Below are 23,909 nucleotides of genomic sequence, written 5' to 3' on the forward strand. Positions count from 1 at the left end.
TCGAAGACCTCCTTCATCATCGGATCGTTCAGATAACTTCGGGCAATATAGCGACCGTTTTTTATCTGAACAAGCAAGGAGGGACGAAGTCACCGACCTTAGCCAGGCTTTCTATGAGAATTTGGGACTGGTGCATTCCAAGACACATTACTCTGATGGCCGTTCATCTGGCCGGCACAGACAACGTGCATGCAGATCTTCTCAGCAGACACATCTTCACTTCTCACGAGTGGGAACTGGATCCTCGCACGCGCAACCACCTGTTCAGGCACTGGGGCTTTCCCGATGTGGACCTATTTGCTACCCAACAGAACAGAGTATGCGAGACTTACTGTTCGAGAGCGGGAATCGGACAAGCATCCCTAGGGGACGCATTCATGATCCCTTGGGACAACATCAACTTCTATGCTTTCCCTCCGATCCCTCTTCTGATGAGGGTCATAGCAAAGATAGTGAGCGACCGTGCATCGGGGATACTAGTTGCCCCTTGGTGGCCACGCCAAGCGTGGTTTGCGAAACTGCTCAACATCTCCCGCAGGGAGTTTCTTCATCTTCCGACACTTCCGTATCTTATAACACAAATGGACGGCACACTTCGTCACCCGGACTTGCTCTCATTGAACCTGACAGCATGGCGGATTCGATGATTGACCTTCCATTGGGGCCGACGACGGATTCGAGAGCCTCGAATCCTACAGCTTCTATTAATTCATCGGTATCGACGATCACTTCGACCGCTTCAGCTCTGATTCTCGAATCCAACCATGCGGGTGCTTCTCACTGCCACAGTCTCTCCGTACCATCCGGTTCGAGACAGACCCCGTCGAATTCGAATCCAACGCTCTTGCACCCTGAGATTCAGCATATTATCGACGCTGCTCTAAAGCCGTCCACAAGAAAGTCATATACGGCTAAATGGAAGCGGTTTTCCACCTTCGCCGAGTCTCATTCTTTCTCCCTGCTTGTCTCATCAATTGAACAAATTCTTCAGTTCCTTCTGGAGTTGCATCACTCCGGACTGAAGCCGTCTTCTATTAAAGTGTATACGGCTGCAGTAGCCTACTACCGTGGCTTAGTTGACGGATCACCCCTATTTTCTCATCCTATTCTCAAGAGATTTTTGAAAGGACTGTAGCGATTAGTCCGGTTATGCCCACGTGGAGCCTTTCTGTAGTTCTACAGGCCCTTATGAAGGCCCCCTTTGAACCTTTGGCGACTGTGGATCTCCGATTAGTTTCGTGGAAGACGGTGTTCCTTGTAGCTGTCACGTCAGCCCGGAGAGCCAGTGAGCTTTGTGCCCTCCGCATCGACCCTCCTTATCTAAACTTCCACAGAGAAAAGGTCGTTTTACATCACGACCCATCTTTCTTGCCCAAAGTCTCTACACCTTTCCATACAGGACAAGACATTGTACTGCCTGCCTTTTTTCCATCGCCGTCGAATCCCTTGGAAAGATCTTTGCACTCCCTCGACGTTCGGCGTTGTTTAGCCTTTTATCGATCGCGAACGGAGTCTATTCGGCGATCCAATAAACTGTTCATTAAATATTCGGCTAGAGATCAGGGCGACCCAGTCACTCCTCAAAGGCTCTCTAAGTGGATAGTCCACACTATTACCTTGTGCTATCAGTTAGCTAAGCTCGAACTGCCTACAGTTCCCCGAGGCCATTCCACTAGAGCTGTCGCTACGTCTTCTGCGTTCGCACCTGGAGTTCTGATCGATGACGTCTGCCGAGCCGCTACTTGGGCGAACCCTTGCACCTTCGCCAGGCACTACCGTCTCGATGTTCGGGCTCGACGGGACTGCTCCTTCGGTAGAGCTGTACTCCTCCATCCTACAATGAGGACACCTTCCCTCCTCCTTTGATGGTAAGCTTGTTAATCTACCCATATGTGTGATGCACAGAGGCCACGACGAAGAAAAACAGGTTGCTTACCTGTAACTGATGTTCTTCAAGTGGCCATCTGTGCAGTCACACAACCCACCCGCTGGCTCCGCTCGGTGTCGGTGAGTGGACTCATTCATCGGTACCGAAAGTTTCCCATTTTTTCTTGGTACCGATCCCTTTTTCCTATCTCATACTGAGAATTTTTCCACAAGGGGGCACACGTTCGGTCGTCAAAGACTGAACAAATGGCGGACGCTCCGCTCTTTATAGGCCATGGGGGAGGGGAGCGGAGCTTCCCACCAAAAACCGTTAGCTGTCAATCTTCCGGCCAAAGGCACTGCACAGGCACAGTACCCATATGTGTGACTGCACAGATGGCCACTCGAAGAACATCAGTTACAGGTAAGCAACCTGCTTTTATGAGGATAAAATAGAGCCATGTAAGGTGCCTTGGGCTTACATAAAGGAAAAAGATAATGGAGGAAGAAGAAATCTAACACGGGCTCTTCTTGCACAGTCATGAAAGGGGGAATAAGCCATGCTACTGTGATTTGATGATTACCCTCACCAACCCAGAGAGGTTCGGCTGTGGAGTGGTAGAGAAATGAAATAAATAGTCTTGCCATATTGTGTGAAGAGAGTGTGGATTTTTTTACCATGGTTAGCACGTTATCCCAGAAGCCCAGTTTGGATGTAACAAGAAACAACCATGGGTGAATTAACCTGTGAGGTTTGTTGTGGTGGAGGTAGCCACCTTGTTGAATATTTGGGACAAAGTGGGGGGCTTCCACAGGGAATGGGTTATTGGGGTAGTTTGCAAAGCCACCCTCAGCCCTAAAATAGTTTATGAGTAGCTTGTCAGCCATCTTAAGAACCCACCATGGTAGTCATGCAAACAAGGTCTAAAACAGCCCATGGTTTCAGGGTTATTAACTACAGCTGCATACCACCATCCTGAGGTTTGTGTGACAGCCTGTGCCGGCAAAGATAAATTATGCAAATAGCCTTTGCACCTGTTTGATATACAATTCCCCCTATGATAATGTACACCTAGTCATTGTTAGTTTTTAATGGTCACAAGACTCTTGGTTCCCTGTTCTATTAAAAGAACTTTATATAATTAGAGGGTTGATTAGAGCTTAAAGTAAAATACAGATCAAGCAGCCTTGCTTTTAAACTTGCAATTAGGGTATCTCTTAGGAGCTGGGTTCCCTCCATCTCTTTTTCAGACAACAGACAGTTCTTTGGCAAAACCTATTTATTTCCAGAATACATCCTCAAGCCACTAGCCAACAAAGGAAGAGCATGCACAGAGTGGTTTGTTGAATGCAAACTAGAAATTCTTTCCTAGTGCCCTCCTTTTCAGTAACCTTGGTCCCCACCACTCTGGGTGTGCCCCTTTGGAGATAGGCAAGCCTCCCAGATCTACAGAGGCCCTCTAGTTGGCTTTCCTTTCTCTCCCAAAGCCGCATCATGGGGAGAAGGATTGGGCCCAGCTTCTCTTCCATGTCTGCTCCCAGCACTTCCAAACCCTGTTGATTCCCATAGTCTGCCTGAATGCCTGGAAACATCATCCTTGAGATAAGCTTTCTCCTCCACCATCTCTGTGTCCATATACCTCATTTCCCTGGAGTCTCCATCCTCATTTGAAGAGTTGATGCCGCCCTGGCTCTGGAAAACACACCAAGAATAACTGCCTCTTTCATTCCCGAGAGTCTCTTCCCTCTTTTCTGCTTAATACTAGAATAAAATATCTATTAAAAAATGATTACTTCAAGACAGACTCCCAGTTCACTGCAAACCTAGAATAACCTGTATGGGAGAGAAAACATTTAATAAGTAAGAAATCTGACTTTAAGTTCTCTTTCCCGAATAACTAGTTTTCATTAATAATGTTCTATTTCTATTGTGTACATAAACCTTAAATCTATTATAACATGCAATAAGTTGAAAATCTTAGAAAATATGTTTTCCCTTTTCATTATATGGCTCTTAGCAAGAAAGGTTGAATTCTACATCAGAAGAAAGTAAAGAAAGTAAAGTAAAGAATATAAACTTTCCTTTCATAGCTGATATGAAAGGAAATGGATCCTAGATTTGAAGGTAAAAGCCACTGTGTTTCTTTCCATTGTGTTTGGTGCTTCAATGTAAGCAGCAGATATTAGGAATTTGCACTGAAAAAATGTAAGAAACAAGAACAGTATACGTTCAAAATGCAAGCTTTATAGTAGCCCCTGAGCACTTCTATTCAGGCACTGTTCAGCTCCAAACTTGATTTGTTTCTGCAGTATTACAGTAATGTTCATTCCCCTTGGGACCTCCTTGGGCAGCTCCTTGGGACCATTTTGAAGAATCAGTGCTGCTATGTTGTATCCCTGTCCTACCTGTCCACTTTAGTCTTGGCATGACTTGTCCAGTAACTGCAAATGTTAATACTGCCCATTTGGATAGACAGCCCATATCCATACAAAATAAAACAGATTGGTAGTAAAACAAATTGGTTCATTCTGACAAATGAGGTGGTGGGGTCCATGTGGTTTGCATTTTGGGGCAGTGTTGAAACAAATCAGGAGATACCTCCAGAAGAAGCTGTTGGGGATTACAGAGCACTGGTGTATCATTAGGACTATCTTCTGCATGCTACTCCTATGCTCTAAAGCCCACTCAATTTTACATTTGTAAATGTGCGCAAAATTAGGAATGCACAAAGATATAACAGTTTTTGTCACAACAAAACATCCTATTATCATTAATAACAAGTCTTTAGCAACATAGGAAGTTAATTTCTACTGAGTCAGACCATTTTTCTAACCCCAATATTATCAACAATGACTGGCATCATTTCACTGGGATTTCAGGCTGGAGTTTTTCTAGCTGTACCTGGTTACAATGGAAATTGAACCTGATATTCTGCCACTGAGATCATGTTTCTGTGTACTATTTTTAATTCATTTTATTGAAGAAGGTCATCCTTTTTAAAAACATTTTAAAAATGTTTAAATGAATTTCTGAATTTTTGTGAACTAGTTTAGTCTTGATAAATCCTAGAACAAATAAAACACAAGTTTTTTATTTCATTTGCATAGAAAAAGCTCCTTTCAATTCTGCTAAGCAAGTATCTCAACAAATGCTATTAGCATACTTCTAGGAAGAAAAGTTTATTCTTGTTTCAGCCTGTGTAACATTTCTGTATTATGATTATAGTTCCAGTAATCCTTTGTATTAATTTGTGATTAACTTAAGGTGCTATTCCATGCATGTGTAGATAGAAAATGTCCTGTAACTCTCAGCAGGTGGCTGCAGAATACAGTAGTACCTTGGCTCATGAACTTAATCCGCTCCACGACTCCAGTTGTGACCCAAGCCAAATTTCCCCGTAAGGTTCAATGTAAATAAGGTTAATCCATTCTGTAACTATTTTTTTAATCACAAATTTTGAAACAAAGCGACATAGAACAACAAAGTATTGTACAGTACAGTGGAGAACACTAACCTAGGTGCGGGTGGGGGAGGTTATTGTTTTGAGGGAGAGTCCCCCTTCATAAGGACATTGGGGAGATCTCTTTCAGGAGTTTCCTCTCGTCTTTGTCTCTTAGCTGCAGGGTCAATTTTGGTGAAAAATCTGTCTATAGTCACTTGTTTTTTCCTGCACTGCATAATCCTCCAGAAATGAGAGACCACGTTATTATTCATCAGATTCAACACTGTGTTCATTACAGTTATGTTGGGGTGGTGCTTCTCAAAGAAATCCTGGCATGGGTGGGCTCCTGCAAGAAAGATGGGGGCAATCTCAGCCATCTCTCCCCGCCTACAACCAGCACGATCACGGCCATCTCCCCACCCCCATGAGTGGGGAGATGGCCACAGTCGCAGTTGTGTTCATGCAGAGAACGCATGCGTGATCACGGGCACGCTCCTGCAGTAAAGATGGGCGCAGCGCAGCTCAGCCACAATCACACATGTGTTCCCTGCATGAACGGAACTGCGATCATGGCCATCTCCCTACTCAGGGGAGGGTGGGGAGATGGCTGCCATCTTGGTCGCCACCCAAAGCAGAGTTTGCGACCCAAGTGAGAATTTTCATGAAATTTTTGTTCATGACCCAATTTGGTCATAATCCAAGGCATTTGTAAGCCAAGGTACCACTAAACTAGTTGTGGGATTTTGTTTTGTTTAGCATGCACAGGATTGCACCCTTCATATATACTACTTTAAAAGGCATATAGAATGACATGATGCAAATAGAGCCTGAAATAAGGAAATAATAGACACTACCAATAATTGTGTTTGCATAACTTGGGTTTCACATTTTAGTTTCTGTGTACTAGAAATTGAACCTTTCAAGAACATTTTCACAGTATGAGTAGCCTTGATTAAAGGCATATTAAAGGACAGGGTTGCAGTTCTTTGGCAATGTATTTTTTAGGTTAATCTATTTTATAATACTTTTAATTGATGACAAAAGTTACTAATTGAGCAAGCATTTTTTTATATATGCATGCAGGCTGACTGCTATAGAGACTTTCCCCCTGTTCTGCATACAATCTTATGTGTAATGTCTTTCAGGTATCCAAATATAGAGTTTTTTATACATGTTTTCTAGGCAGATTAATCAACCTTTGGAAGACAGTCTTGTGAATTTTCAATCTGTGAAGCAGCTGATTCATTTCTTTCAGGGTCTGTACTGTGTTAAAATGCTCATTCATATCTCTCCAACTGTCCCTCCTCTTTCCAGTACCACATGCTAGCATGCAGACCATTTTCTGGCAGTAGATAAATTTCCATATCGCTTTCCCTGTCAGATTCCTGGGCTGTGAGATAAACCAGTTTAGTAGAACACAAAACAAGAAGGTAAAGGTTAATGTGAAGTTTCTGACTGCATTCATGGCTCAAAAAACTTGGCTATTGGTTCGAAAAGAAATTAGATTGGAGTGAATTGTTATAGTGGTAGCAGAAATGTTCAGATTTTCCTGTCCTCCAAACATGGCCTGTGTTTCAGATGAATTCCAGGAACCTTATTCAACATAAGGAACAAATATATACTTTTCTTTGCATATTTAATAGTATGAATAATGTGTCTCTGAAAAGAAATAGGGATGATTGAGGTGTAATTGCATGGTGAAGTATTGAGACATGGGTCTGTTTGAACACTTTCAAAGGATAGTGGTATTTACACTGCAAATGCTGACTTCATGTAAATGTATCACTTGATCCACTACTACTGCTTATACATGTTTAAATTTAGCTTACTTTGTTTTGTTAGTTATGGAAAGTTCAAGCATATCATATTTTGCTTGTGCACATGATTTCTCATACAGGGTTTGAAATGAACAGAACCCTATGTACATTATTTTGATTAAAACTTGTTTTTGTTTGTATTTTGTGTGTTTTTTGTCTGAGTGATTCTCTTTGATTTGGTTACATAAAGCAAACTTGTATCATTGGAAAGAACTGCAAGTGCAACCTTTAGGCAGAGATTTTCTTACTGCCCTGTACTCATTTTTTGGTTTGTACAAACCTGATAAATGATTCTGAATGAAAAGTGAATGTTGAGAAACAAACTTTCTTCCCAAATTTTCCACAGCCCTTCACTTTTTAACCAGCCAAGTTGTAAATCCAGTCAGCAGAAGTCTTTTGTTCTCTGCTACATTAAGCTGTGTCAGCTGTTGACAACATCCTTAGCAAGCTGGTGTTCCAAAAAGAGGCTTTGTAAATATATCATTGAACAATTTTACCAAATGGTGCCATTTAATAACATAAGGATGTTCAGGTGTGCATGTAGCCAAAACCTGGTTTTTATTATTTTCAGTTGATCTCTTATCAAGAACTGTAATCTTGTGTTACTGAAATACCTTAGCAGGTCAGCTGAAGCTGATGAACTAATGAAGCATTGTTCAAAGGATTAAGTCACATACAGCTGAATGCTTCAACTGCTGATTTTTTCCTTCAGAAAGTTATTCCCCCCCCCCTTTTGTTTAACATTTTTTACAGTTTTGAAACAAATAATGATAGGAGCTTGGTTACAGTGTGTCTTGTCTCTGTGATTGTTTTTGTGATCTTGCATATGTAAACATACTCACTTGCATCTGGACAGATACAACAAATTTTGACTACACTGGTTCTTTTTCAATGTAGCAGATAAGTTCATCTTTCCTGTCATATTTTGATTGGCTGGGCATGAGCCCTTGTTCGGTCCCTATCCAATTTTACTAGAGGTAGAAATTGCTCATTTTTGTTTACAGCTTGCCTGTGGACATTTTGGAGTTTCTTCTGCTTTAGTGCCATTGGCTACTGATGGTAGAGTCAAAATGTCATTGAAAGACTCACAAGCAGTAGAAGAATAAAACACTGGGTACTGTTGACTTTTTATGGTAATAAACCTTTATGGCAGATCTTAATTATTGAAGGTTAATGAGAGTGTCTTCTACATGCTTTGTGGGTTTTTTTTTTATTAATTCTACTTAGTGACCCATTACTTGATGATGGTTCACCAGTTAGGAATAATTCCCCTGTGATGCTTTTGTGTACAGGCAGACTCACCTATCCTCACCTTTTTCTTACTGCTGTGACTTACGATCTCTCACCCCAGAATGACCCCTAATGATTCCAGATCTACATTCAGTAGTAACACCCTTACTATACTGGCAAAACTTATTACTACTTTTATTCATAGCTTTTTATCTTGCCTGCCTCTCTACTATAAAGGCAGAATAAAATGTGCATGGTCATCAGATGGTCAGTAACTTATTAGAAGGTGTGACTAAATTGTTGAACTAAATTTATTTCTTTATTTTGTTTAAAAGCTGGTAAATTTGGATCCATGCAATGGTATCAAGTTAAGAAGAGAATAACATTCTGGTAGGATATAATTTGCGCCTAATGGTCTCATGTGGATTAAGTATTTTGTATTTTCTCCAGAATTGAAGGAAATGTTTGTTTACGGTCACCTTTCTGTCATGGTTAAAATAGTCACCAGGCTTGGCCAGCTTGTATTTAAGTTATGAGCACTGCATATGGCAATTATGTGCCAAAATGTTATATTTAGTTAAGCTTGTACCTCTGGATTTTCTTCATATAACTCAGTGTCATGCTAGATTTAACTAGGGCAACCAGGTGCGTTTTTACATCTAATCAATTCACATATTCAGCAAAAGATGCGAATTGGATATTCATGGGAAAAATGAGTGGCAAACCTGTCTGATGTGTACTGTCACTGCAGGCACCTTTCTGTTTGACTCAGCTGAACCAAGACTGAAACAGAGGGCCTGTTGTGATGGATCACAGGAAAGGGGCATGATAGAGCTTCTATCAGCTATGAATATCTGGCTGGAGAAAGACAGGGAAGAGCTCAAACTGGCACATTGGCTGGTGAGCAAATAATGCTAAGGCAGGGCCACACCTTTCACAGCTTTGGAGCATGGCCATACTCCATGACCTCATCACATCTGTGGTTGGGAGGGGGTCACTTGCCCCAACAAACCACCCAGTTATGGTTCCCTGCTCCTGTATTGAACAGTGATGTTGTGACATGGCAGTTCATTACAGTTGAAGGAGCAGATGTTTTCTCTCAATTAGGTGCATCTTTTCTGCTCTTTAAACTCCTCCCCCCTCCAAAAAAATGGAGGAGAGGCCTTCATGGATGAAGCTATGGAGCATACTAGTATGCTTTCCCTAAGCTGCAAAGCAACAGGGTTGTTTTAATTACATTTGTATTACTAATATAAACAGCCCTTTTAAATCATATAGCTTTGATGAATGAGGGACCCTTTTCTATTCTAATATATATAATAGTAGATTTCTGTTTTCATTTCAAAGCTCTTAATTGCCTCTCTAATGATCACCTCAAAGCAAAGAACTGCGTATTCTCCACTGCTTTAGCTGTTAGTTTTTAAAAATTCACTTAACTGCTTTTTAGGACTGATATTATCCTTGTCATTTGGTTAATGGAAGTGGGGTTCTCTGCTCATTCTTTTTCATGACAGTCACTTCAGTTCCCTGAAAAATCTACAGAAAGGGTCATAGCACCCTGCTGAATGAGGAGAATTGTGATTTGGGGTGTGGGTGTGGGCCCTGAAAATTTAGCAGAAGCAGCTTCCGTGTGTTGAGCTCTTCCACCCGTGGAAGTCAGATCTTGGATTCAGCCCACTCATACCAAGCCAGAATCAAGTGTTGTGCAAGCATTCTGGATTCGTTTGGATATTGTGTAATTTTGTTTTCATTGTTTTACGCACACATGGAAATAGCTATGAATCTTTCCTGTCTCTTTCCTATTTATTTATTCATTTATTTATTTCTAAATCACGTTGCAGCCAAATTTCTTAAGGAAGTTATGAGAGTTGCAAATGTTAAAGTGGCTCTGTTTCTTAACATTTAGTCCTGTTCACTTGGTAACAGCAGGTTTTCCCAGGTGCTTCTCATATTGGTTTAGGAAAATAATTGCTACTGTGTTTTTCTTAAGTGAACCCCACAGATAGTCTGCTAATTTCTATTGGACTTTTGGAGTCTAAATCCTAAACTTTTTTTTGCAGTGCATGTCTGTGCAGATACGCAGTAGTGAACTTCCTTGGGCATGGATTCATGTGGTCAAATACTGTAGGCCTGTCAAGGTAGTTACTCTATTCTAAGTATGGTCTGCTAGATTAAATTGTGTTCAAAATCAATTTAGTGGGCTAATTTAGGTGGGTTCAGAAATAGTTGTATGCTTATTGTAAGTTTAAGGGCAGAAACTGTCATATTTATTTGTGTAAGCCACTCTCTGGGGCTTTTTTGGCAGATGAGTGAGGAAACATGATGTAAATAAAATACAGATAAATATATTTTGAGTAATTATTTTCTGTTCATGTGAGCAGTTGTGACAACCCCGGGTGACATATGTGCAAGGAAACATCTACAAACTGGGCAATCATTGGTGGGACTTATTTCTCTGTTAGGTTTAAAGGACTGCCAAGATAGAAAACCTACTGTATGAGCTAGTACTTGCACAAAGCAAGTGATGCAGAATTTGTGTGCCTATTGAGTTTAATTACTAACACTGTTCTCAGCTTACCTGTGTTTGCACTTACGTTTGCACCCGCTACTTATCTGAAGCCAAATTTCAGCCACGCCCATCAACATGAGCTCCAATTTATGCCCCTCTGGGCATCACTTTGTCCAGCTGTCAGAGTGGCATATCCATAGTTTGAAAGCTTTGACATAAGAGTTTAATTACCACTGTGGAGATATAAATATGCAGCCTGTTGTTGAGTTGTGTTGAGAGTCAGGTGTTTCTCTACTCAGGGTGATGTCTGTTTTATTTGGATACTATCCAAGATTGTGTTTGTATTAAATACTTGAGCTAATGGAGTATCTTATTTGCTTACATTCTTCAAAAAATGGTCAGACAAAGTTATTCCATACCTTAATATTTATCTGTATCCTTTTGTTTTTGTACTTGTTTGGACTTGGGATCCATCATTTTGAATACAAAGTTCAAAAGCACTTTCTTCCTATTAGTGCTGTAAAGTGGGAATGCTGACGTTATACCTTGTATATTAACTTTTAAGTCTTTGTATGAAAAAGTCTTTTTGAAGACAGAGTTTTTATTCAGGGATGAGAAAGAATTGAAGCTAATGGTTCAAAGAACATAAGTTGAACATAAGGCTTCTGAGTTGCTTCCCTTGTTACTTCTTAACCTTCGGTCACATTGTTTGGTTACAAATATTGACTAGAAATTGAGAAGAACTAAACTTTTCCTGTGTTAACACGTGTTGCACAATATAGCATGAGCTCAAGAACCTCCATTGAAGAAATTTCTGGGATATCCAACAGCCTGACACTGAAAGCCAAGAAAATGGTCCTGGGTAGACTTGTGGTATAACATCATTAGGTAGGAGTTGTGGTATTAGCCTAAATGTTGTCCTTGTCCACTTCCAGCTATTTGAGGAAAAAGGTCAGCAATGTGTGAATAAGAAAATAAGGCTACCACAGTTTTCTATCCCAGTGCTTCCCAAAGCAGAATACAATGACTACAAGTTTTTGGATACTAAATTTTACTTTTAATTCTTTACGTGGAATTCCTCACCTACTATTAGGAAGGGAGTTACTGCATTGGCGCATTTCTTCAACATTTAATTATTACTGACAAAAAAATGTAATATTGCACACCAAACTAGTATATGGGAAAGTGTGTATTCATCTTTGTATTATGGAAAAATAATTAATTTTTAGTGGTATTACTTTAATAAGTTATAATATGATTTGGCTTGAGTGTATGTTAGAACACTGATGCTCAACTTAACACGTATTAGGTTTTGAGTTGAATTGTGTACTTCCTCATTTCAGTATTGTATTATGTTGACATTGAGGAGTATTTGACAAATTCAAGGTGCTGGTGTTAACCTATAAAGCCCTAAATGGCTTGGGACCAGAATACCTGAAGGATCACCTCCTTCCCTATATGCCCTCATGCTCCTTAAGATCAGCAGGAGAGGCCTTGCTCCGAGAACCCTCTTTGAAGGAGGTACAGAGGAAGTCTACCCAGAGGAGGGCCTTCTCTGCAGTGGCACCCAGACTATGGAATGCGCTCCCTAGAGAGGTTCACCTGGTGCCGACTTTATACTCTTTTCGGCACCAGGTAAAAACCTTTTCATTCAGCCAGTATTTTAATAATAAGGCTTTTAGAAGTTTTAAGATCTTTTCCATAGTCACATTTTCTGTTCTTTTTCTTCCTGTCTTCTCTCTCTCTCAGTTTTATGATGTGTTGGTTTATGTTGATTTAATATTTACTGTTTTAATTATTGTATTAGTATAATATTTTTTTAATCATTGTAAACCACCCTGAGCCGTTTGTCAGAAAGGACGGGATATAAATGTTTAAATTAATTAAATTAAATTTAAATGTACACACCATCTCAGTTGGTCATGTTTGCACAGTTCTGTCTTGTGTTGTATTATTGATTTGGTATCTTGCCAACTTGAACTAGCATTGGCACCCATTTGTTGCTGCTGTTTGTATGAGAATGGGTAGGAAGCACACCTACTCTTAAAAGCTTATGTAGGCAAGAACAAACCTGATGTTTTTTAGGATATGGCCAATCTATATGAATTAATGAAATCTTGAAGTTCAAGAATATGAGAATTGGACAGTACATTATCTCGTAATGGGGCTTATTTTTATCATGAACTGAAGATTAACAAATGAACTGAGTAGTGGAAATACATGCTGCAGCATCTCAGACATTATAGTATCATTATACACATTCTTTTTCTAGAGTCTTCAAAAATTGTTTTACTTGTTGTAGAGTAGCATAGTTTTTACAGTAATTGTTAGTTTTCATGCATACTTTTCTAATATGCAATCACAACAGCAACCAAAAGAGGCTCAGAGAATAGCACCCTGATAAGGAACTGAAAGGTCTGATGTCTTAAAAAAAAAAAACAACAACAGTAACGTGTTCCTCTGCCATACACTGTTCTATCAAAAGTTGGCTATTCTTATTTTATGTGTATTTACAAACTCTGAGCTCATTACGCAAGGAAGTAAAATGAATACCTGTGATAGAAGGTGATGGGCATATATGGGGCAGGAGAGAAGTATTTTTCATAGTCAAGTACTTTTTACACTAAACAAAAATGAATTTGTATCAGTGTATCCAATGTGATTTGACCAGATATTTTAATTTGGTTTTAGATTGATTCTTTAACAGTCTATGTTTGAAACCAAAGTTGTTTTTGTTCATCTAAGAAAATTGCCAAAAATTTTCTTGAATATGGAAAAAACCAAAAACCCATATGTAGCTGTTAACTGGAAGAAAAATATTTTTAAATAAATTTTATTGTTTTCACTACAATCTAACTTTAAAAACAACAATTATTTAAGACATCGGATGTACTGGGTTAACATCTTTTAACTGGAAGAAAAATATTGAAGCCACTCGCTGATGTTGACCTTCTCTGTTTTTAGATATCATACATTTCTAGCTTAAATGCTATAAAGAAATCCTTTTCTGTACATATGAAAAAGGCAATACCACCCATAAAACATCAGTAGAAACATAGGGCTATGTGATAATTACATATATTTGGCATGTCCACTTCCTGTAATCTGCACTGTAAACAGTGCTGCTTCTTTACAAAGGGGATGGTTTGTTCTTGGGTAAAACAACTATGCTTTATCATACCATATTACCTAGGTAGGTTTCTTTATAGTGTATAATACAGAGTATGGGAAGGTCCCCTGCAGGTATTTTTACTACATCACTGAGACTTAATATTGTCCATGTGTGTTTCTTTACTAGAAATGTTGGGCTGCTTGAAGTTTCTTCAAGAAATTAAAGATCACTTGCCAACTGTGTGCACCATTGATTCTATTTAGCAAGTGCTTCCTAAAATCCTGAAGCTTTGGATGACTTTAACATGCCACAAAAGGTAAAACCCTCAGAATGTCACACCTTTCTTTTGCCAGTAAAGAACAACTGGAAGCACTCAGGATACATAATCTGAGGGAACTGGCAGTTGTCCATTGTTATCAAGGGAGTGGGGAGACGATAGAATAACTTGATCCTCTTAGTCAAGATATGCAGCACACGCTGCAAAGACAGCCAGGTCTGGATTTGATTTCTTGAGCTCTGTGTGATCCAGTGTGCATTCCTAACATGTTACAAACAGTTTGTGTCTCTGAAAGCACAAGATCAGTTTTCAGTGGCAACAGCCCCTAAAGGAAACAGACAGATTTCTCTATATGCAAACATCTGGCCAATTGTGGATGGAATTAATTGCTGATCTCTGTGGCCTGTGTTTTTCTTCGCTTGTCATTTCCTTTGCAGCTGTGAAAGGCAAGTTCTGAACCCAAAAGCAGCATGGGCATTTCCACTGGTAGTAGTCTAAAGTTACGAATATTATATATTTGTTTGGATTCCAGTACTTCCTGCAAGAGCACTGAATCTGAAAGTTCAAGAGTCATGCAGTCATATTTTGAAAAAGCTGAAGCTACTAAAAGAGGAAGTTTTTAAGGGGAATATAGTAGTAAATTCGCAAAGGCTTCCAACTCTGAAAGTGAAGACTTGGACATTATTCATTCATCTTGCCCTATAATTTAGGAAGACACATGTAAAATTTTAATGCTTTGAATATCATCTTGTTTGCCTTTAACCCATGCTTGACTGGGTTCTCATGACACAACAGTTCATCATGGGTAACTAGCCATGATGGGTTCTTGTGTTGTCTGAACCTAGAATACTTCCTACTGTTAAGCTTATTTTTCAGCAGTAACTCACCCTGACCACCTATGGCTAGTTACAGGAGTTGTTGAGCCACCATGGGTTTCTGTGTCATCTGAAATTTGAATAACAATTTAAGCATGGTTTGCAAGGATTGGTTACAGATCCAGTAGGGTTTCTCTAAGCATATTACAATAAAATAAACAAGAAATGTTCGCTAAGAACTTAAAAGCCAGAAGTTAACAGTGATAAGTAGATGGTACTGCCCCATTCCCTTTTAGTACACCTTCTTTATCCATTTTTCTTCTTTCATTGGGGCTTCTTAGTTGACTTGTATCTTGACAACTGCGTACAGATTAGCCTATATTCAATTTTGGTCTATCAGATATCATGTATATTACTTACTTCTCTTTGTTTCTGTGGGAACTGAAATTGACAATGGCATTGACAAGCCAAGCCAAGCCTGCACACTTTGCATAGTTTTAAGTGTGCACCACAAAAGACAATCATTAGGGGTGAAAAACATTTTTCACCTTCTCCCCTCTTCCAGCAAACCAACACCTTAATTGCTCTTTTCTGAGGCACCAAATTATTTTGCATGATGAAATTTCAGGATCAGAGTGGGGAGGGGAAGATAAGCTGTGACAGTGCCCTAAGGTTAATTAACCCACAGTTACTTGTGACTTGCTAATTGACTCAATCTAAATGATTACCCAACAAATTTGACTTGTATATAAACATTACATATAGTTGTAAGGATAACAGTATCTGTTGTATTTCTAGCTATTTTTCCAAAAAAATTTAAGTTCTCTTTTATCAGATCACAGATCTTCAGTTATGTTCATGATCTTTTTCTGACATAACAAAGGTGTGGCAATGAACACCTCCTGGCTTGCTTTTAATATCAGTAAGCAAATTGCAGTGCTAAGAGTACTTTGGCCAGACCCACATTTTCTTTCACTATTAAGTTAGTTCAGGTAATCTAATCTTCAGTGTTTCTGCTTTTCATTGAAGTCATGCACTGTAAGAGTTTGCAGTCATGCACTGTAGGAGTGGCCATAGCACCTTACATTTATGCTGCTGGGTTCCACATATTTTGGGGGTGTATGTTTTCCCCAAAATAAGGTCTATGGAAGCAAAATTTTAATCTGCTTCCGTTCATTGCATGATTGTGTACATAGATTTTTTGTATCCTCCCTCAGCTATCTCACATTAAGTACTTTTTGGCAGACAGTAAGAGTTATGGAAACAATTAAAATTCCTATGCAACATCAGCTCACTTGTTTATTTAGAAGAGTGGGTGGTGGTTGGAAAATAAAGGGCAGATCTTTGCTTTAAACAAAAGTAATTTGCTTTGGAAAGGACTTTCAACAGAAAATGTCAGTTTTGTGTGTGGTGTGTAGAAAGCTTTCTATCAGACTGAGCATTCTGAATACCAAGTCAAACTCAGTGTTGAAAATATTCAGTTTAAAAGCAACCATTGTCAGACAAACTGTGGTATACCATTCATATGTAATAGGAGCATGGTTTAAAAGGAAGCAGAGAGGTGAGCGTTTATGTTTTTGTTCATGTTGCTATAGAAATGAAAAGTTGAAATACTCCTTAAATAGAAAACACATGAAACCTGTTAAGGTCCTAAATGTAAAAATATTAGGGGTTTGGCCCAGTTATATTGTCATATGCCTTTGTGTAGACAAATCCTTACAAGGCATATAATCACTGTTTCCCCTTGATGGTACTTTTCCAGATAGGACATGGAAAGTCTCCAAGGTGTATCTTGCATTGCTTGTCACCTCTTGATATCCCAGAAGCCCTGTGTTGTGAGCATGACTCTCCCTCCCCATTTTCTTCTCCAGCTGACTCAGATGAAACTTTAGAAGCACAGTTATGATATTCAAATTTAAAAGGTTATGGAAGAATAATAATACAAGTAACTTTCTACTTGAGATGTAGGAGAAGCATCTGCCCATGTAAAGAGTTGAATCCAAACTAAAAATTTCTCCTCCTCCCCTCCCTTTCAGCGAAGCTTCTGACTCCACTTTCAGGGTGGCTCTTGGTACTCAAGGGCTAGACAGCAGGAATACCTATACTTTGTAATAGGTCTGCTTGTTCCACCTGATCTCTTTTGACAGGATCAAGGAATTTTGTCTCAATCCCCACCCCCACTCTGAAACATCTCCATCCTTTTCTACAGTGGCCTGGTTCTCATGCTCTGTCTGCAAATCTTCACTAGCTAACTGAAACTGCGGTGTCATTTGTCCACCTTTGTCCTTCAGTCTTCTCCTTGGAACTGGACAGAGATGAGTAGACTGTAATGTGCGATAGTTGGCCCCCCTCTCTGCACTCCAAATGTTATATTCTATGTATATTCCTTGCATAGAAATAGACACAGAAGTGAATCTGGTTATGCCCTGTAACTATAGTTAGTAACACGGTGTCCACCTGCACCAAAGCACACCTGGACATCTTCCTTGGCATCCACTAAAATTCCCGGCCTTTCTTAATTCATTGACTTTCAGTGATAGAAATGCAGCAGAGTTCTGGACTGAGCTGTCCCAATGTGGTCCAGATCATCCTTCAGAAAAAGAAGGAAGAACTTAATATATTAGGGCTCTGTGTGCAGTATTTTTACATTGAAATGTGTTCAGCTTCTTTGACAAGCTATGTTATTTCTGAACTTCATCAGTTTACGTTTGTGCTTGGTGATTGGTCTTGCCCACCAGAGCAAAAATTCTGTGATGGCATCCACAATGCTTCCTCAATGCTTTTATTTTTATTTATTTGGTTTTTTTTTTATTCCGTCCAGAGACACGTGATGTAATTGGATGGGATAAAATACCCAAATAAATAAAAAAATTAAAAATGCCAAATGTGCCCAGCACCCCAAAAGAGTTTAAAGATGCCCATCCATTGTATCCATAGTAGGACTGGATAGAGCATGAAATCTACAAACTTCGTATCCAAATTAACCATTATAAGGACCCTTGTTCTCTTTTGCAGATAACAACAACAAGAATCGTGTGGCTCTTTAAAGATGGGAAAAAAAATAGTATAAGGTTTCGCCAACATAGATTCAGTCCATTCGATGAAACAGTCTACATTGAACTGTGTTCATGAAATCTTACACCATAATACCTGTGATAGCCTTTAAAGTATCACAAGACTGTTTGTTGGTTTTGCTGCAGTAGATTAGCATAGCTACCCTTGTGGGGACCCTTCTTGAGATTTCCTAGTATAGTAAAGGGGTTCTGGGAAATCTAAACCTCTTCTGTGTATAATTTTCTGAAAACAGTGCAAGTGCAAATGCCCTGATAAAAGTTTTCATCGGATAGTTGAGAAATGTGATGGGGAGAGAGAGTTCTCCTTAATTTCCAGGAGTTTCTTTGTTTGAAAGAAATTAATGTTTAAAACATCACTTATTCAGAATATTATAGATTTACCAGTATCTAAAATTCAAATCATCCTGCCTTAGATAACAGAATTTGTAGACTGGACTAGTGTCAAGTACAAACAGCTATCATTCCAACAATTTTGTATAATAGCTTTGTGGACACAAAGAACTCCACCCTTGATCTCTACCATAAGTATTATGAGAAACTTGATGAGAAAGAAGGGTCGTCTTCAGGGCAAGTTTTTTTTTCAGTCATGCTGTATGCGATGAGCACTGTCTTCCTGTTTTACTTTGTTTGTAAAGCAGCAGTGGTGGGATGGGGGACTGTTGCAATATGCATCTGCTGGAGGAAAAGAACCTGCTATTTTTCAGACTCAGATATTTGTCATCCATGTTGTCATTACAGATTATAATGTAGAAGAACTGACATTCTTTGTGATGTCACATTGATTTGTTTACACAAGCAAAGGATATGTTCTAAACTCTTAAGCTGAAATGAGTTAAAGGGAGAGAAATGACATCCAGTACAGATAAACATGATTTCAGCTTGCAAAAATAAACTGTACTGTGGTCAGTGGTACTGTACAGGCAGAGACCATGAAGTTTACAATTCACAGAGTAACTTGAGAGAGGAAGATAAGAAGAGGAGGTAGGGCTAAAAATCACATGATCTGGTAATTGAATAGTAAACAAAACCTGAGTCAAATTGTTGATCTGTCATAAAAATCCTAAATTAACTTTAGAAATAGCTTCAGTATTTGTGGACAGTGTAAATAAGACATTTTACAAATGTTTAACTAAATCATTAAATGTTAAATGGTTAAATTTAATTGTTTAAATGTTTTATTTACTAACTGAATATCAATATTTACTACTTCAGTGCTCTCTCTATGTAATTTACAAGAATTAGATGGTAAATTGTGATCAGGCAATTCTGGTGTTCGAGACATCGTGGCATGAACTTTGTATAAGAGTGGGTTCATTCAATAAAAAATAAAGGGAGCCTTTAAAGAGCCTTTTATTCCATCCATAAAGATGCTTTGTGCTGAAGCTGCTGTGTATTTGACAGACCAAGTTGGGAGAGATCCAGCCAGAGGACCATTTTGAAGCATATTTCATTTCTCTTCTGTTAGGAACTTTGCCTTTATCTTTGATTTAGCAATGAGAATGGTGAGTGAATTTATGTGAATTCTTTTTCCTTTTCAGGCTGTGTTCACATTAATCCAGATCAACTCCCTTACAAAATGTTTTCTCCTCCTATATTATTGTGCATGGTGCATTCTTGAGAATATACCAAATGCATATTTGTGAGGTGTTAGAGTAAGCCCAGGATTTGATGCAGTTGCATTAGAAACAAATAGTAGCTTTTATCATGTAATTCATGTTAATTGTGTGCTACATTGGAGACAGGGTGACATCTGTGCCAATAATGGTACTTTTTTATACGTTAAATATTTATTCTGAAACCAGGAAATACTCTTTGTTTCAAATCTAACAATGACTTTCTTAAAATTCATAATTTATATGGAACAAATACAGCTTTAGGCACTTGAATGATATACAACAATAGTAATATGGCTATAGCAGCTAACAGCAGTTGCCTGACAACTCTCTCAAATGCCACTATTCTCTAAGTTAAGGAACAATAAGTTGCAATTTTTCCATCAGAAAAATTACACTGTAGTCTCTTAAGTATGAATATACATACTGTCTGATAAATCAGTAATTCAATAACACATGGATGACTGACAGGATTAGTAAATGTTACTCAGAAAATTTGTGTATTTATTCAGTATTTAATATGTATATAGAGATCAGTTTTCTACAATTATTTGGATGCTTTAAAGAGATACAAAATCTAAACGTATAGGAATGTGGAGAATACGAAGTATGTCTAAAATCAGTGAAAGCTCATTCTTAGCTGCAAGGTATTAAAGAAGACTCAGACATCATGTTTCCGTAGTTTCACTGGAAAACTCCAGCAAGCAATTGTGCATGCTTCTTGCTCTGTAGTGACATACAGTGAATGAGTATAGCTTTGATAAATTGCCACCTTTCATCTAGGTCTTTTGGCCAATTAGATAAAGCCAGATGTTCAGCTGTTAAGGTTTGTTTATATGACCAAAACTTTATGAATACTTTCAAATTAGGCATTATTATTATTATTGTATGAATGGGTCAGAGAAAGAAGAGACATTGTTAGACTATTTACTAAGAAGTAAAGAGACCAAAAATGTCATTTATATCATACTGAATGATTAGGATGTACCAGTTAGGTTATACCAAAGCATTCGATTTTACAAATGCTGAACATATGAACTTTTTGTGGAACCAGGTAACTGATAAGAAAGGTGTAGAATACTAGGGTTGGAAGGGGCCAAGGGGTTATTGGATCTAACCCCCTGCCAGTGCAGGATGCCAAGTCACACCATTTCACTTAGACAACCATCCAGTTTTCCCTTGAATGCCCCTTTTGACAACTGGTTCCACTGTCAATTTGCTCTGAGAGTTAGGAATTTTTTTGCACATGGTGAGGTATTATATAAGTCTAGTTTAAAAAAATCAAAGATTCAACAAGAATATCCTGGTATCTTAGATATGCAGTAAGAACAACTTCTTATCAATGTTGGTTACAGTAGGAATACACCAAGCCTTTCAATTAGCTAGACAGACTTGGTTTATCTCAAGCTTCTTACTACCCATTGTTATAGTTATTTTTTTCAGAACTGGAAAGTCAGCTGCTACCTACTCCATTACCATATCCCTTCCAAAAAGATGTTGGGGCACATTTTAAGGTGGCACGTTTTGGCGGACTTGTGTGCTGCAGCCTGTCCACTCTAGCCACCCCTTCTCTGTCTCACTTGTTGCGTAATGCATTTCAGTGCTGTATCACATTTCACATGTATTGGCATAAGATTTCTGAGTAGTATTAAACAGAATGAGAGATGATCTTTAACTTGCCATCCTGCCAACAAATGTATGTTGCTGTAGGAGCAATAATTTATACAGTGTCCCGAAAAGGATATTCAGGAAAAAATATTCATACTTATCACATGTATATATTTTGGTTATGTGCCAAGAAAGGTGCCTAGTCTGACGATTTCAACATTGATTTCATCAGCTGTTATCTTGGCATAAGGACTAAAGCAATGGTAAGTATTTGTTTAAACACTGCCCAGAGAGCAGTGGGCAGTATAGAAAACAGACAAAATATTTGTCTAATTGCCCCAGGCAAGTGAACTGCAAGCATCCAAGGTTAGTTAGGACCCTAGAAAGAACAGTTTACTATATATTTTTAAAGTGAGAACTAATAAAAATATTTTTTTAAGGATCCACAATATTTGGCCAGCACCAGTAGTAAAGTCAAAATGTTGAATATCTGTATCCCTCCTTATTGGTGGGCCATACAGTAGCCAAGAAAATATCCTTCTTCTGTTTCCCGTGAAAAAGGGAGACGCAAAGAGTGCTGCCCTTCAGTGTCCGTTTTCCTAAACCTACAAACATGGCTATGGGTAGCCTGGCTTTTTCATCAAATTAGAAATGTGACAGATACAATGTAAATAGACCAAAGGCTATGGTTTCAGCTTTCTGCATACATTGTACCCTAACCTTTTAAAGAATGCAGTATTAGGATCTTACTACTGTAAAGTATCTTTGAACACCTAGAGTTTCAAAAATAGCCTATCTTGTCTCTAACAACTTTGTAGAAAGATCCTTTGCAGTCTGCCGACCATACAAATATGTCAAAATTTGCACTTGTCAAAATTTGACTTTTTTATACTTAAGATATACCCTGATAAGCTGATAAGATTCAGCTGATAAGATTCAGGGAAGCAGGTATTCTGATGTTTGAAAGATTTATCAAAGGGTTTTAAAGAATGCAGTATTAGGATCTTACTACTGTAAAGTATCTTTGAACACCTAGAGTTTCAAAAATAGCCTATCTTGTCTCTAACAACTTTGTAGAAAGATCCTTTGCAGTCTGCCGACCATACAAATATGTCAAAATTTGCACTTGTCAAAATTTGACTTTTTTATACTTAAGATATACCCTGATAAGCTGATAAGATTCAGCTGATAAGATTCAGGGAAGCAGGTATTCTGATGTTTGAAAGATTTATCAAAGGGCTTATGGAGGTTGAAAGAGATTTTGGCAGAGAAACCTTTTCATGGTAACTGAAGTTAGTTTAGTATCTGAAATCTAATAGTAAACTGGAGAGGGAAGAGCTAAAAGGAATATCTTCTTTGTTGATTGAATGAGGGTGGTTCCAGACAAAAGACATTGTCCTGCTTGCTCTTCTGCCTTTTTCTGCAAAAGAAAGATGACATGGGAGAGTTGCAAGTGGAAGGTGACATAGTCTGGATCCCCTGTGAAATTCTGTGAATAATGCAAGATGACTGTACAACAAACTACCCTTAAGCTAGTAGAAACACTTAACATTATTGACTTCAGAGGAGTCATTCCCTGACAAGAAAGAAATTCGTACCACAGTCAATTTACATGCTTGGCTGAAGTGGTTAGAGGAGAATAAAACCTTTTATCAAATGAGGAAACTGATACTATAAATCTCTTAGACAATATGCACGTCTGTTGTCCATGGTTTTAAATATTGTGTAGTATCTTCACAAATAAAGGATGTGCTCCTCTTCAGACTGTCATGCTCCATGAGTAGAAGGTAATAGAAATGCTTGAGGAGGGGGCAGAGGTCGTGCTTTTTCCCCCCCTCACACATTCAGTGTATAGATTCTGAATGCTTGGCGAGGGCTAATATTTCATCATAAGCTGCTTTCAAATAAATCAGTTTATGTGAGATTTCTAGCACTTCTGCAGACTTTTTGGGTTTTGCCATAATTTGGAGTTGTAATCATTCTTTCTGTGGTGCAGAGGTCTTGGCTGAAATCCTGTGCCAAACAGTGGGAATTCACTTCCTGTCAGGAAATGCTTTTTTCAGTGATTTAGTGAAAAATATAAGTTCTTAATGCATCAGAATAACAAATGTTAAGACTACACCAATGTGTTGCTCTAAGTACTGTCCTTTAAAAAAAGTGTTTGGTTTATAGAATGGGATCAGTAATTGGCAGTTGAATTAAATTTAGGATGTATTCTCAGTTTTGGCCAAAACATAGTGTTGCATTTAATCTGCAGATCTTTGTGCTACTGTTTCCTGGAGTAAAAGTGACAAAAAATAACTGCAGTCACTTTAAAGGCAATCCTTAGACAAACTCCTAAATCATTTCACTTGAAAAATTTAAAACTCCTAGTGGTTACTGAGAAATTTGAAAAAGTCTTTGTGAAGTAACAGTCTTAGGCCCTTAGAAATCTCATGCCAAGCAACTTGGATTTTTATTTTCTGTTATCCCTATTCATGTATCGAACACAAATAACCATTTAAACATTCCTTTATCAGTCTAATCTAACTTTAGATTATAAACT

At 38.6% G+C, this 23,909-nt stretch overlaps 1 protein-coding gene across 10 annotated transcripts in view; it reads left to right on the plus strand.

The window, feature by feature from the left end:
* ADD3 (adducin 3) overlaps window positions 1–23,909 on the plus strand; it is a 123,560-nt gene that overhangs the window by 51,796 nt on the left and 47,855 nt on the right. For 2 of the 10 annotated variants that reach the window (XM_044438381.1, XM_044438363.1), the window contains one exon: window positions 14,164–14,293. The exons of the other annotated variants lie outside the window; for them this stretch is intronic. The gene's annotated coding sequence lies outside the window, so the exon portion shown is untranslated. The remainder of the gene's footprint in view (window positions 1–14,163; window positions 14,294–23,909) is intronic. 10 annotated transcript variants of the gene reach the window in all.

This window comes from Varanus komodoensis, unplaced genomic scaffold, assembly GCF_004798865.1.
Source record: "Varanus komodoensis strain SLA01 unplaced genomic scaffold, ASM479886v1 scaffold1, whole genome shotgun sequence".
Classification (NCBI taxonomy): Eukaryota; Metazoa; Chordata; class Lepidosauria; order Squamata; family Varanidae; genus Varanus; species Varanus komodoensis.